The 16,828-nt window shown below is 40.8% G+C and overlaps 1 pseudogene; it reads left to right on the forward strand.

The window, feature by feature from the left end:
* The first annotated feature begins 6,319 nt into the window (after nucleotides 1–6,319).
* On the forward strand, nucleotides 6,320–7,373 carry LOC119517709 (annotated as a pseudogene).
* The last annotated feature ends 9,455 nt before the right edge of the window (nucleotides 7,374–16,828 follow it).

Raw genomic sequence — 16,828 nt, forward strand, 5'->3', positions numbered from 1 at the left:
TCAGGTTGTTGGCGGAATGCAGTTCCTTGCAGCTGTAGAACTGAGGGCTTCAGTTTCTGAATCAGAAGGCACCCTCTGATTCTAGAGGCTATGCATAGTTCTTTGTACATGGGGTTTCCCAACTGACCACTTGCCTCCTCAAAGCCAGCAGAGGAAAGAGAGTCTTCTGTATAATGTAAATCACATACACGTTCTCATGTAGATCCTGCTATCTTTGCTGAATTCTGTTGGTGAGAAGCAAGACACAGGTCCTGCTCACACACAAAGTGAGGGGATTAAACAAGGATGCAGATTGCTGTATAATCCTACTGCAAGATCATGGTGAAGAGATGATAAGGCTTGAAGCTGGGCAGAGGCAATGGAAATCAGTGATGACTGAGAGGAGAAACATGACTGGGGAGACTATAGGCAGAGTCTGGGAAATAGGTCTAAGACATATATGCAAGATGACAAACATGGACATGCTGATATAGGAGTTAGTGGTTCATTGAGCTTAAGAATCTCTGAGGAGCTTGTTAAAAATGCACATTCCCAGTAACTCTATTTCATTCTGATTACATAAAATCCAACAAACTGCACTTAAATAAGCACTCCCATTGAACCTGCATTAGGAAAGGCCAATGTGCTGGAAAGATGGAAAAGAGAAAAATTCATTTAAAGGCAGCTCAGTGAACATTCATGGAGCATGTGGTGAGATACCGTAGAGACGATGATGAGTCAGGCATGTCTTGCCTTGAATGAACCTGTAGTCTAACGGTAGAGACAGATGTGTGGGCAGAGCATTAAAAGGAAGCACATGGCAACCTTGAGCCCAAGAATGATCAATGAGCCTAATTTTAGAGGAGAGGGAACCCTGGAAATTCTACCCATAGAAGATATTTTCAAAACATAAGAAGAGCAAATATTTATTAAGCCCTTAGTATCTACTACTTTAGAAGAACTATCTCACTTAATCTTCATAATAAACCCCATTAGGTAGTTGCTATTATTTTCACTTAAGAGATGTTAAGTAACTTGCCAAGTAACTCAGCTAGTAAGTGAGGAAACATGACAGATCTGAACTCTTAACTACTGCACTAGACAACCTAAGGGGAGTCTTGAAGGATCAGTAGAAACCTCTGAGGAAAATATGATAACAGAGAAGTGTGCAAGGAAAACCAGATACTGCAAGTGAGGAATAAGGAAACAACTCCATGACACAATTTTTAAAAACAGTTTGAATCTATCAAAAATGTATTTAAATTATTCCGGAGGGAAAATGTATAGTCCCTTTAAGCAGATTTTACAGAAGCAATTTTGTCAGCTATAGTTAAAATCTTAAGGAATGCTAAAGGACCACTGGAGAGGAAGAAGGAAAAGAAGTTTGATAAGGATTCCCAGTCTAAATCAAGTGAACTTTTGTTTTAATTAAAGGGATATTGTCATGCCCCCTTTTTCTTTAGTGGAATTATGAACCATGAGAGAGTAAATAGAAGGACCAAGTAGTTATGAGTTAAGCCATCAAAAAGAATGACTATTAAGAGAATATCTTATCTGCTCTGATAAAGAAAAACCTAAAGTCTCTGGCAGGAAATGCTTATTTTGTTAAGTCCAAAAGTCCTCCATGAACTATATGGAGGACAACCCAGGAAAGCCTCTGATTCCAGAAGTGCAGCCACTCAGCGCTGCCACAATCCAAGATCGTGTTCTGATTAATATTCAAGCTAGAGAAAATATGCAGACCTATGTCTAAAGGCTATCGTTTCTTCAAAACTTGCTTCAAATCATGTTTTCATGAAGTAGAGAAATAAGCAATCAACGTCTGTCTACCCCAGGCAGTTTTTAATAAAGCATCATGCTTTGGTGCATAATGCAAGATCAACTAAATTGTAAACTTTCATCATCCTCACGATCTGGGCTAGGAAATTTTCCTCGATGTGGTGCAAGCTGCTGAAATGCCAGGTATAGCTTCTAGATATAAGTCACTGACTTTTAGAGCAGTATTTCTCAATTTGTGGTGATGGACCGGTTTTTTATTTTTTGTTTTTAGTGTTCAGCCCACTGCATACTAGTATACGGTGGGACTGCACATGATCATGCTCAGTACATTGTACCTTGCTCCACTTGCAAGCCACCATGGAAGTAATACAATATGAACTGGTCTATACCCTATTCAATAAGGCGAGGTCACTGAACATATGCTTGAATTTCATGGCAATGTCAAGTTGCTATAAAATTTCTAAATGCTCACTTTCAATTTTTGCATGTATCTCATCAGAGACTAGAAAGAGTTGGCATACTGGCACTGATCTACTGACATACTTGAGAAGCAGTGTATAGAAGCTGTACCTTGACAATCTGAAGCACTTTCCATGACTGAATATGCCATGGGGTGAGACTGAGTAGCCGGAGAATGGGGGCAGAGCAAAGGCCCTTTGGGAGGGAGGAAATGGCTAAATCAATACTTTCTGCCAGCAGAGCCGAGCAGAATGCCAGCTGTGTGAGGATGGTCCCTCTCCCTGTCCCCTTAAGTAAACTCTAGTTCCAGCCTGGAGCAAACACACTCCAAGTGTCCGTAAACACAGGTTCCCATGACCAATTCATGAGGAACTCAAATTGTGAGATGATTCGAGGCTCACTGCCTTTTTCCCTAAGCTGTCCCCACCTACCCCAAAAGAGAATCAGAAAGCTCTTAGCTGCAATGACTGGTTTCAGAGCCCCTCTCAACAATCCCCAGCCCTTCCCACAGAAGCCCTCTGAGGGTTTCAGGAGAAAACCCCAAATTCACTTAATCCTTAAGACTTTTTCCCCTACATTTTATCACTTCTGACATAGGTATGTGCCTTTTAATGAATGTATACACTAGATATGGCAGTGTGCCATTTTTTGCCCCCAACTGTGTTTAAATTGAGATTTTATAGTTGATGGCATTTTAGAAATAAAGGAAATTAGGCATGTAATTCCATCATAAATCAAAAGCATGTGATATTTTATTTCCCTTAAGCAACCCTGTTTTAGGCGGTTGCTTAAACTTTTAAGAAGTGTAGATTAGGAAAATGGATAAGGGTCAGTCCATGTGACAGGTTTCAATAATATGAATATATTGAAAGATAATGAGCATATTGAATAGATATGAATACAAAAGTTTATATTTTTTGAGATCTTGCTATATGCCAGGTACATAAAGGCTTTACCTGTGTTAACTCATCTATATCTTATAACAACCTTGTGTGATTGTTACTCATTTTACAGATGAGTAAAATAAGGCACAGAGAAGTAAGAAACTTTGCTTAAGGACACAGAGCTGGGAAGTGTTGGAGTCAGCCAAGGTTCAAACAAATGTTCACAGCTAATGATCTGAAAAAAAATAATAATAATAAATACCTAATCAACCTGTTGATGATGCAAAGTTGAGTTCATTGCTTAATGAAGTAAGGAAGAATGTTCCATTGACAGAGTTCTTATCTTCTAGGAGGGTTAATGTTTAAGGGTCTGGTTTAAGGTAGGTTTTTCAGTGCAGAAGTTGAATTAGATTCTGTCAAGTTCATGGCACAGATTTTGTTCAAGTTCAGGATTGGTGAACACAGCAAGGAAAAGGTTCCAAGAGATTCTTGAAGAGCAAGGAGTGGCTTGATGAGCCTGGGCATGGGGGGTGATCTACTGACCTGAAAAGGGGGCAGTTACTCTTGTGAAGTATAGTTAAATAATCTTTTATTCAAATAAATGAACTGTCAGGCAGTTCCCCAACCAAATAATAATTACTTGCAACATCATCTTCCTGGGCAAGTTTCCTAGAACAGTAAAGTCATGCTAATGCGGACAGTGGAATAAGAAGGCCACGTTGATACAAACAGTGAGCTGTGTGGCTGCATATGGTTTGGGTTCTCACCAGGTGGTTGCCACCCACACTTATAAACACACACAGACTCAGCTTCCCTTCCTGAGTGGCTGCAAGAATTCAATGAAACTGAAGTGCATTGTAAGCTGTGGAGCACTATGGATGCTAGCTGAAAGTATTGTTAATAATAGTGGTCCCTGCAGTTCCTAATTTCTTGACAGCTTGGTACTTGGGCCAGTGCTTAATAATATGGCTGAGTAAAGCAACTGAGCCTTACCAGCTATGTGAGGCAAGGCTCACCTTGAGTTAATCAGAAAGGAAGCTTGGCAAGGGGATAGAAGAACAAATTGGCACAAGCAAAATCCACATTTTCTGTATTCCTGAGAAAGTGAACATCCAGCTGTGAATTTACTGACTCTCCCTTAAGAAGTTCTAATGGAATAAATTTTGCCTTCTTGGTGCCTGCTAATTAGACAATTATTTAACTCTGTTTCTTTTTTTAATGACTCTCTGCTGTTGTTTGAAGACTTCTGTCTATTATTTGTAATAAAAACCTCCGTCACATTTTTGCCTCATTATCCTTTACAAATAGTGCATTCTCCAGACCTAATCCCTGACTCCCTTAGTTCCTCTCCCCCAGCACCTCCCCAGTCTGGAGCTCCCAGAGTTTCAAAGACCAGCTGTTATCATTTTGTTGACTGAGAGATTTTTAGAAATTTCTATCACAGACACAATGCTCCATGGGGGGCTGTTGAATTAAATATCAGCTCTTCAAAGAGGAATTAGCTCAGAGAACAAAAGCAGCAGGAAGACAAGGGACAAACACAGGCAAGTGCCACAGTCCTCCCACTCGTGTGGAGAAGCTGGACCTCACTCCCTTGCCTGAAATCCTGAGACTGGGAGTCCCTGGCCTATGGCCAGCTTGGCCATGGCGAGATACAGATCCCATCCCAGAGATGAAGACCAAGTCCAGCCTAGACGGAACAGCCCTAGTCGCTCATTCTTTCTTCAGAAGATGAGTATGTTTGAAGGAAAGTATCTTTTTCACTATCCCCTACAGTGACTCAGCCTCATTTGAACATCCCAAAGGGACTTCTGTTGAGCTGCTATTTCTTCACAGGGGAGAAGTGGGGAAATAAAGTAAAGGAATTGACGTTTGCTAAATCCTGCTGTATGCTAGTGTATGCCTGCAAGCTAAGTACTGTTTGACTAGTCCCATTTGGTAGTAATACTAGCGGCTAGATCCTTGCCAATAGAAGTGTGGCCAGGGCTGGCTGCATGTGACCCGTGCACTTGCACAGGTCCCTGTACTCAGAAGGACCACACTTGGTTTAATCCTTAATGGTTTTAGCTTTGAATTTATGTTTTGTAAGTGAAATCCAACGGGACATGGAGCATGCAGGCTGGTAGAGGAGAGTTATGCAACATGCATATCCACCGGATCTTGACACACCTTTCTCATATGGCGTTTGTAAATGTGACACCCATAGGCACAGAATTCCAGTGGACCCACAATGTGTGGAGTTCAGCAAGACACAAAGCAAGTAAAAGGTGAGCATGTTAAATATGACTAAGTAAGAAGGTGCCCTGGCAGTCTCAAAAGGCTCCACTTTACATTCAAACCAGGGCTTGTTTTGAACACAGAAAGAAGGCAGTGACATTCTAAGAAACACTAACTACCAAGGAATACTTTCATAACCTTCCTTACTCATGTTACCTTCCTATGTAGCCAGCCACTTATGCTGAAAATGATGTCATGGAAGGAAAAGGAAAGATAATGCAACCCATAGTTCCTTTTCCTTTTAGTCCTTCCTACTCATCAGTGATCCAAAGACAGAGAATGTTGTGAGTTAGATTCATGCAGTGGTACCACTGTTCTGTTAAGAATGAAATACAGAGAGCAAGAGGGATTTACATTGGAGGCACATACCCATGGAGACTCACTAGTGCCACTTTGGCCTCTGGGAATGGGTGGTCCTAGGGCAGCCATTGGGCATTCTGGGACTGGTCTCCAGGCAGCTTTTTGCAAAGCCAGGACAGAAGGATGTTTCTGGAAGTGCTCTGTGCCAAACTTGCTCAAGCACATTGGGAGCAGACTCCAGGAGCAGTTCTAAGGCCAAGGCAGAGCTGCGTGGGCTAAGGGGTTGGGACACTCATCCAAGGAAGCAGGGACTGAATCAAGTAACTGCATCCAGGATACAGGGAAATGAAGAATTCATGAAGCATTTGCACCAGGAAAAACGTGAGCTTTGCCTAGGATCTAGAGTGGGCAACAGTCTGTGCCTATAGAGAAGAGGAAACACTACCACATGAGTTTGAGAAAGGACCAAAGGCTGCTATTCTTCTTTAGCAAGACCCAGAGTGAATCTGGATTCCTCCATGAAAACCTGGTCTCTCAGAGCCCCTTTCTCCTCTCAGCCTTGTCATCTCAGCATCCTGCCCTTCCTAATGAGGAGAAAGATCAACCATGTTGATCAACCTTGCCTAATCTAGAGCTGTGCCATGGCAGGGACTAGGGACAAGGAGATGGTGTCAGCAGATTCCTCTGGGTTCTCAGACCTGAGTGACTGAGAGATCCTGGACCTGGTAGATGCCCATGAGTCAAGTGCTTCACTTAGCAAACCCAACCCTTCTTCTGAACTTCCAGGGAAGAATGGCAAGACCATAGGCTTACAGATATGGAAAAAAGTAGTGGATGTCTCCTCACCCATGGAGCGATTCCACCTTAAATGTTTGTATGTTGCTGACCTGTCGACTCAGAACTGGTGGGAACAGCAAACAGTATATAGGAAGGAGTTTCCTGGCTTCTTGGCACCTAAGAAGACAGCTATTTTGGATACTGGTGTGAGCATCTATCTAGCTAAAGAACTAGAAGTTCATGATCTTGTGACTATCCCCATCACCACTAAAGAAGATGCCTGGGAAACTAAGTTTCTGAACATACTGTCAATGATTCTTACCTTGCAGTCAGAGGGGCACATCAGAGAGTTTCCAGTGTTTGGGGAAGTGGAAGGTGTGCCTTTGTTGGGGTGATGGATGAGCTGCACTATACAGGCTAAAGGGAACTGGAACTGGATGAACTGAAAACATGCAAGCACCCTTTGCTTCCTCAGGAAGCTGAGAAAATGAGACTGTTTTCAAGTAAGCCTATACAAATATATCTTTGATGCCATGGTACAGGGGAAAGTGACCCCTGCTAACCTAATCCACCATGCAAAATTGCATCCAGAAAAGCCACTGGGGCCCTCCATGCTATTGCATGCCCAGCTTTTCTGTGAAGTCCTTGGATGACCTCATGGAGCTTGTCTTCTTGTCTCTAATGCTGTCTAACCTCCCAGTCATTGATATCCTGAAGATGAGTATATCCACAAAGAGACTGCCACTGTGCAGGGTCCAGAGATTGTGGCCTTTGAAGAGGAGGCGAGAAGTGAGGTAGAGCATTATATGACCTACTGGATGGACCACCAAGAGTCTCAAGGGGTTGATGTGGAGGAGGCTTGGAAGAGCCACACATGCAACTATGCAAAACATCTGTGAGTGGAGGTGCTCAGCTTAACACTGGAGCTTCATGCCAAAAAACCAGGGGAATAGAAGTGTGTCTTCAGGAATTTTGATCCTTCTTGCTCCTAATGTATTCAGTAGAATGAAAGTGGACCAGTCTTTGTACTTGGCTATCATGGAGTGTTCTTATTTTGGCTCTTTTCCTATTTCCTTAATCTGTTACCACCTCAAATCCAGGACCAAGGCTCAGGGGGTGAGTGGGAGAAATCTGGGGTGATGCTGTCCCTGGAGCTTTGCTGTGGTTTGCCAAAAAGACAGATATTCATCATAGCTGGAGCCGTGATTATGGCTTCCCTTCTTACATTGCTCAGAAAATTCTTCAGTTTCTGAAAGTCCCTTCCCTATTTTTCCTCAGACAAGGTTTTCTACATTTTGCATAATAAAATAATACACTGTCCAGGACAGTTTTTTAAAAAGAATGAAATGTATTTGGACATGGGAGCTACAAAATAAGAATTGTCATTTTGGCAATTCCACTACCAATTAAATGCTCTTATATTTGCATTTAAGGCTGACATCGCACAGTATAAAGATAATGATAAAATTCATGCTGATAATTTAAAATTTTAATTTTTTTCTTAGCACAACATTAAATAATAAACACAAAACACCATGAAGTGTGGAGAACAAGACCGTGGAAGAAAGGAAAAAGCTTTATATTATAGTACCTTTAACACTTCCTTCCTGCCTTTTGAACAAGGGCCACAGATCCTCATTTTGTCTGGGACCTGCACCTCACGTAGCCTACCCAGCCTGCAGCAACCATATGACGTGGGAGCTTGTTAGAAACGCAGAATCACAGGCCCCACCCCAGATCTGCTTATCAGAATCTGCATTTTAACACAATCCCCAGGTGATGCAGGCACACATTAAACTTTGAGGAGTCCAGGCTTAGAGAAGCCACCCAAGGGCACAGAGGTATTCAGGGGAGGAGCCAGGAGGCACACTCAGAGGACTGACTCCAGGGTGGGTCGGGTGAGCAGCCACCACACCCCACTGTGGGCCTATGACGTTACCACCATTGTAGCCCCAACTGATGGAGGTGGAAACAGCTTAGAGAGGCTCATGGACTTGCCCATGACAGTAAGTGGCCAGCTATTAAGCAGTAGAACAGAAATCAGATGCCAAATCTATCTGGGTCCGATATTTAAGATATTTTCCTTTATGCATAGATTCTAAACAAGAGTGAGCAGTAGGAATGGGGAATTTTTTTTAATGCAGATTCCTGGGCCCCACTCCAGACAAACCAAATCAAAATCTCTAGGTGGGGGATTGAAAATCTGTATGTCTAAAAACAGCAGTTCTCAACCTCAACCTTGGCTGTACAGTACAATCACCCAAGGGGCTTTTTAAAAATTCCAATGCCCAGGTCACATCTCAGATCTATAAAACAGGGATCTCTGTTGGTGAGGTACAGACATTAGAATTTTAAAACTGGTTGAGAACTACTGTTTCAAAATACTGCCAGGTGATCCGGATGCACCCCCAGATTTGGGAAGCCTGCTTTACACCTGAACATGCCCTTGCACACAGGGCTTCCCACTGGGCTCCTAGGGACACAGGTTAAAAAGAAGTGACTTGCTCTCTCCCCTACGTGGGATCAGACACCCAGGGGAGTGAATCTCCCTGGCAACGTGGAATACGACTCCCGGGGAGGAATGTAGACCTGGCATCGTGGGACGGAGAACATCTTCTTGACCAAAAGGGGGATGTGAAAGGAAATGAAATAAGCTTCAGTGGCAGAGAGATTCCAAAAGGCGCCGAGAGGTCACTCTGGTGGGCACTCTTATGCACACTTTAGACAACCCTTTTTAGGTTCTAAAGAATTGGGGTAGCTGGTGGTGGATACCTGAAACTATCAAACTACAACACAGAACCCATGAATCTCAAAGACAGTTGTATAAAAATGTAGCTTATGAGGGGTGACAATGGGATTGGGAAAGCCCTAAGGACCACACTCCACTTTGTCTAGTTTATGGATGGATGAGTAGAAAAATAGGGGAAGGAAACAAACAGACAAAGGTACCCAGTGTTCTTTTTTACTTCAATTGCTCTTTTTCACTCTAATTATTATTCTTGTTATTTTTGTGTGTGTGCTAATGAAGGTGCCAGGGATTGATTTGGGTGATGAATGTACCACCATGTAATGGTACTGTAAACAATCGAAAGTACGATATGTTTTGTATGACTGCGTGGTATGTGAATATATCTCAATAAAATGAAGATTAAAAAAAAAAAAAAAAAGAAGTGACTAATAAGTAAACAAAAATGTGAGATTTCAGGAAATTAATTTTATTTCTAGAGCCAACCTAATCAACCAGCACCCAATGTGAAAAAAAAAAAAATGCAATTAATACTCAGGATCACTGGTGTATATTTTGATAAGAAAACTCTGAAAGTTATCAAAGAATTATTAGCAGCCAAAAAGCAATAACTCTGCACTAAAGATCCACATCTGTTTCAAAAGCAACATTTTTTATCTCCAAGAATGACATTCACTCATCATTATTCTGGAACCCTGGACAAGTGTCCATGTTAAGAGAGAGAAGATCTATCTGTTAGAGTCAGGGAAGCTGTGGAAGCCAGGAACCCAAGACTCATAGATGTGTGGAGAGGAGGTAAAAGGAGAAAGAGGGGAGCCAGAGACCTCTGATCAGCTGGTGGCAGAAAATCTCAGGAGCTCAGGGCTGGAAGGTCCACAGAGCTCATGAATTCAAACCCTCTTTCAAAACCTGACTCCCTGTCTACAGCATCTGGACTGGTATAAAGTTTCTCAAAGCTTATGTCCAGACCACCACCTGCATACAAGTCACCTCAGTGTTTGCTTAAACTGCAGCAGCTTCTGGTCCCAGCCCAAACCTCCCATATCAGCATCACCTAGAGAGGGTGTCCAGGAATCTGCTTTTTAAAAGCAACCTCCCCAAGTGTTTCTTATGGTAAAGATTGAAAACAGCTCTTCTGATATTTCTATCAGTTCTATCCCAGTGCCAGACAGTGGCGAATCCACCAAGCTAGTGATACCTTGGGAATGTTGGTGGTTAACTAGCTAGCTTTTTCCCCTTGAACTACATATATCTTCACCCTGTCTACTCTAGAGTTAATTTAGGATTGTTCTACTCTTGTCCTAGCATGTACAATTAAAAATTACATAATCAAATATACCCAATCCAAGAGTCTCTTCCACATAAACACCTTGCCCTCTCTTCACTAGGTCCAGTTACAGAGAATGAATTTTCCATTTCTACTTCGTAAGGTTTCACTGGCATGTAACAATTTCTTGGTACTGAGCCAAAACCTGTTCCCCAAACTACAGAATATATGGTCCCATACCTGCTACACAATACAGATCCTCTCTTCCACAGGACAGTCTTTAACTACCTACAAAAATATACCATATCCCTCTTAAAGCTTTTCTTCTTCAAGCTAAATAATCCATACCCTTTAGCTTTTTCTGCTTATTAAATTCCATTAAATGTATGTTTGTATGTAGTCCTGCATGATACATATTATTGTTTTGATGCACATATTTTTAGTTTATGTAAATGGAATTGTGTTACCTCATTCTGTTCCTTATTTTTTCATCAGACACAGGCTTTAAGGAGCTATATGCATCTCTGAGTCAGCTTCTCATATGCCATTGTTTATCCTCTCCCCACCTCCCCCCCACCCCTAGATCTTCCTATTTTCCTTTTCTTTTTCTTTTTACATGTGCTTTTGTTTATCCATATCCCTTTTAAACTGAGGCACCCAGAACCAAACCTATCTTAGCATAAGCACACAGGATACTGGACACATTTCTTAGGGAATTTATGATTCTAGATGCTTGCAATAGGTACCCATAAGTATGGTCTTTAGTTGTAACCCCATTATAATGAGAATAGCTCATTTAAATAATTTACCATTAAAGGACATTTCCCTCTTTTTCACCCTAAATATTGTCACCTAAATAGACTAACCCTTAATTCTATTTTCCATGCATTCCTTTTGCTTAGAGTAGTGCTTGTTGTATTGTTAAAGGCACTCTTATTAGAAGAGAAGCAGAATATTTCAAATAAACCTTGGACATCACCCAGGATGAAGTAGCCTGAGGAGATGGGAGTAAACACCAAATATTTTATAAAGAAGGAAACTGAGGTCCAGAGAGGTTCAGTGACTTGCCCAGGGCACAAGCCAATTACAGCCTCAGAGTTGAGTCAAAAGACCCAGGTGCCCTGACTTCCAGCCAGTTTTTTCCACGTCCCTGTAGGCCTTGCACCCTGTAGCACAGCAGACGGCTTAAGTCAGCTTATCCAGCTGCCTGCCCCTCACCCACCCTCCAATTCTCTGAAAGCAGAGCACACACAGACTCAGTCTGTATTGGAGCTGCAGAGCTACAAAGCCTGCATTATTCAACACTGGCTTTAGCTATCTGGGATGGAGAATAAATAGCACTATAACAAAATCCATAAAATACACCAAATTGGATTTTTTTCAGGGATGGCTCCAAGCACAAGTTGGTAATCAAAAGATTTTCAGAAAGACTGGAAATAGTGTTTGCTATGTTGAAATTTCCCTGAATCTTGAGAGCATCCCTGTTCCCCATAAGCCACTAGCAAATACATTAAGAGGAGAGATGTGTGTTACTGTAAGTCATGAGGAAGAAGGACATTTTCAAAAATGCAGATGATGTTTTCTCCTCAGGTCTTTACAAGCCAACCTCACCTTTGAGTACGAAGTTCTTTAGCCCTCATGGTCTCCTAATACTCCCTGGGGCAACAGCAGTTAAGGTGGTAAAAGAGGTGATGGGTACACTTGCTTGCAAGATAACAAAGCTGTCAGTGGCAGCAGTGACAGTGATAAGTGCTACCCCTTTTGAGATATTTGGGTTTGCAAGGCTACTATTAATGGGGGCTCCTTCTTCCTCATCAGCACTTGACCACAAATACAATGTGCCACCAGGTGTTCCTGTTTGCTAATGCTGCTGTTATGCAAAATAGCAGAAATGGATCGGTTTTTATAAAGGGGGTTTATTTGGTTACAAATTTACAGTCTGAAGGCCATGAAAGTGTCCAAATTAAGGCATCAACATGAGTATACCTTCACCAAATTAAGGCCAATGGCATCCAGGAAACCTCTGTTAGCTGGGAAAGCACATGTCCGGGGTCTGCTGATCTCAGATTGCATTCCAACTACTCTCTCAGCTCCTGTGCCTTATTCAAAATGTTGCTTTTGGGGCATTTGTCCTCTTTTTAGCTTATCCAGAGCAAACTGTGGATTAGCTTCTCCAAAGTTTCAGAAAAGTCTGCTTTCAGTCCTTCTCAGCTGCTCTCCAAAATGTCCCTATAAGCTGCTCTGAGGTCCTTCTGTTTGTGAGCTCTTTTATAGGACTCCAGTGATTAAATCAAGACCCAACCTGAATGGGTAGGGTCCATATCTCCATGGAAATAATTTAATCAAATGTTCTGTGCACAGTTGGTTGAGTCAGATCTCCCATGGGAACAATGAAGAGATTCCAACCTAATCAACACTAATACATCTGCCCCCACAAGATTGGATTAAAAGAACATGGCAATCACTCTAATACCAAAACCAGGCAAATATGCTAAAAGAAAGGAAAACTACAGGCCAATTGCCCTAATGAATATAGGTGCAAAAATTCTTAACAAAATACTTGCAAATCAAATCCAAAGACACATTAAAAAAATCATACACCATGACCAAGTGGGGTTCATTCCAGGCATGCAAGGATGGTTCAACATAAGAAAATCAATGTATTACCACATATTAACAAATTAAAAGATAAAAATCAAATGATCATCTCAATAGATGCTGAAAAAGCATTCGACAAAATCCAACATCCCTTCTTGATAAAAGCAATTCAAAAGGTAGGAATTGAAGGAAACTTCTTCAATATGATAAAAAGCATATATGAAGAACCCACAGCCAGCAAAGTACTCAATGGTGAGAGACTGAAAGCCTTCCATCTAAGATCAGGAACAAGACAAGGATTCCCTCTGTCACCACTGTTATTCAACATTGTTCTAGAAGTGCTAGCCAGGGCAATCCAGCAAGAGAAAGAAATTAAAGGCAGCCAAATTGGAAAGAAAGAAGTAAAGCAGTCACTGTTTGCAGATGATATGATCTTATATCTGCAAAACCCTGAGAAATAAATGATACAGCTACTAGAGCTAATAAGCAAATTTAGCAAAGTAGCAGGATACAAGATTAATGCACATAAGTCACTAATGCTTCTATATGCTAGAAATGACCAAAGTGAATAGACACTCAAGAAAAAGATACCATTTTCAATAGCAACTAAAAAAATCAAGTACCTAGGAATAAATTTAACCAAAGATGTAAAAGACCTATACAAAGAAAACTACATAACTTTACTAAAAGAAATAGAAAGGGAACTTAAAAGATGGAAAAATATTCCATGTTCATGGATAGGAAGGATAAATGTCATTAAGATGTCAATTCTACACAAACTGATCTACAGATTCAGATTCAATGCAATCTCTATCAAAATTCCAACAACCTATTTGCAGACTTGGAAAAGCTAGTTATCAAATTTATTTGGAAAGGGAAGATGCCTCAAATTGCTAAAAACACTCTAAAAAAGAAAAACAAAGCAGGAGTACTTATATTCCCTGACTTTGAAGCTTATTATAAAGCCACAGTAGTCCAAATAGCATGGTACTGCCACAAAGGTAGACATATTGATCAATGGAATCAAATTGAGAATTCAGAGATAGACCCCTAGATCAATGGCCAACTGATCTTTGATAAGGTCCCCAAAGCCACCGAACTGGGACATAACAGTCTTTTCAACAAATGGGGCTGTGAGAGTTGGATATCCATATCCAAAAGAATGAAAGAGGACCTGTCCATCACACCCTACACAAAAATTAACTCAAAATGGATTAAAGACCTCAACATAAGAGACAGTACCATAAAACTCCTAGAAGATAATGTAGGAAAACATCTTCAAGACCTGGTATTAGGCAGTCACTTTCTAGACCTTACACCCAAAGCACAAGCAACAAAAGAAAAAATAGATAAATTGGAACTCCACAAACTTAGAAATTTCTGTACCTCAAAGAAATTTGTCAAAAAGGTGAAGAGGCAGCCAACTCAATGGGAAAAAATTTTTGGAAACCACATATCTGATAAAAGACTGATATCTTGCATATGTACAACTCAATGACAATAGTACAGATAGCCCAAATATGAAATGGGCAAAAGATATGAAAAGACAGTTCTCTGAAGAGGAAATACAAATAGCTAAAAAATAACAGGAAAAAATATTCAGCTTCACTAGCTGTTAGAGTGATGCAAATTAAGACCACAATGAGATACTATCTCACACCAATTAGAATGGCTGCCATTAAACAAACAGGTAACTACAAATGCTGGAGAGGATGTGGAGAAATTGGAACTCTTACTCATTGTTGGTGGGACTGTATAATGGTTCAGCCACTCTGGAAGACAGTCTGGCAGTTCCTTAGAAAACTAGATATAGAGTTATCCTTCAATCCAGCAATCACAACTCTCGGTATATAACCAGATCTGAAGCAGTGACACAGACATCTGCATGCCAATGTTCATAGCAGCAATATTCACAATTGCCAAGAGATGGAAACAACCCAAATGTCCTTCAGTAGACAAGTGAATAAATAAAATGTGGTATATTCACACAATGGAATACTACATTGCAGTAAGAAGGAACAATGTCATGAAACATATGACAACATGAATGAACCCTGGAGACATAATGCTGAGCAAAATAAGCCAGGCACAAAAAGAGAAATATTATATGCTACCACTAATGTGAACATTGAAAAAGGTAAAATAAATGGTTTATAATGTAGAATGTAGGAGACCTAGCAATAGATAGCTATTAGTGAAAGGGGAATGATAATCTCATAAGAACAGATAAGTCATTCTGGGTAAATTTAACATTTAGGAATGCCCAGGAATGACTATGGTTTGTGAATTTCTGGTGGATATGGTAGGAACAAGTTCATAGAAATGTTATCTTAGGTTATCTGTCTTTCTTATTCCTTTGCTGGGTTATAGTCTGCATATTTTCTTGGGGTAGAACAGGGATATGTTGGAAGTAATGTAGTTATTTTAGGTTAGTTGTCTTTTTCTTATTCCCTTATTTTGGTTTGTTTGAAATTTTTTTTATTGTATGGTTTGTTGTTTTTTTTTTTAATTTTTTGATATAGTTAATAGTTAATTTTAAAAAAATATGCAGGGCCGCACTAAGGAGCTGAGGGGAAATGCAGAGGTGTTGGGCTTCCCCACCTGGATGGTTGATGATGTGCTCATAGACACTGGGGACTGGTGGTTTAATGGGCCAAACCCTCTATCACAGAACTTGCCCTTGGAAGCGTGTTGCCATGGAGAGGCTAGGCCCACTTAAAATTGTGCCTAAGAGTCTCCCCCTGAATGCCTCTTTGTTACTCAGATGTGGCCCTCTCTCGAGCTAAGCTAACTTGGCAGATGAAATCACTGCCCTCCCCACTATGTGGGATCTGACACCCAGGAGTGTAAATATCCCTGGCAATGTGGAATATGACTCTTGGGGAGGAATCTAGACCTGGCATCGTGGGATAGAGAACATCTTCTTGACTAAAAGGGGGATGTGAAATGAAATGAAGTAAAGATTCAGTGGCTGAGAGATTCCAAAAGGAGCCAGAGGTCATTCTGGTGGGCACTCATATGCACAATATAAATAACTCTTTTTAGGTTCTAATGAATTGGAATAGCTAGAAGTAAATACCTGAAACTATCAAACTACAACCCAGTAGCCTTGAACCTTGAAGACGATTGTATAACAAGGGAACTTACAAGAGGTGACAATCTGATTGTTAAAGCCATGTGGCTCACACTCCCCTTTATCCAGTGTATGGATGGATGAGTAGAAAAACAGGGGGAAAAAAAAGTTAAAGGAAAAATAGGGCAGGGGGAACAATTTGGATGTGCTGTTTTTACTCTTAACTTTTTATTCTTACTTTCCCTTTTCTTCTGGTACAAGGAAAATGTTAAAAAAAGCAGATCAGGGTGATGAATGAACAACTATATGATGGCAATGTGATCAATGGATTGTATACTTTGGATGGTTGTATGGTATGTGAATAAATCTTAATAAAAAATAAAAAAAGAACATTACATTTTGGGGGACATAATACATCCAACCCGGCACACAGGTAATACCTCTCCTAAGGCTAAGGAGTCCTGGAGGCATCCAGCTCCCATGATGGGATCATTTCCCATTAAAGCAGTCAAGTGAAGGGCCACAATTAGCATGTGGCCCCCCCCATCATGATTTTTCCATTAAAATAGTACTTTGAAAAGAAAGCTTCCAGTTCAAGAAGACTGAATGAGCATGCCCAATGACCTCTTTTCCAATCTAAGGTCCCAGCAAAATGCCTTAAGTATATTGTTTAAAGAATGAAATCATAA

The sequence above is a fragment of the Choloepus didactylus genome, chromosome 1, assembly GCF_015220235.1.
Source record: "Choloepus didactylus isolate mChoDid1 chromosome 1, mChoDid1.pri, whole genome shotgun sequence".
NCBI classification, from domain to species: Eukaryota; Metazoa; Chordata; class Mammalia; order Pilosa; family Megalonychidae; genus Choloepus; species Choloepus didactylus.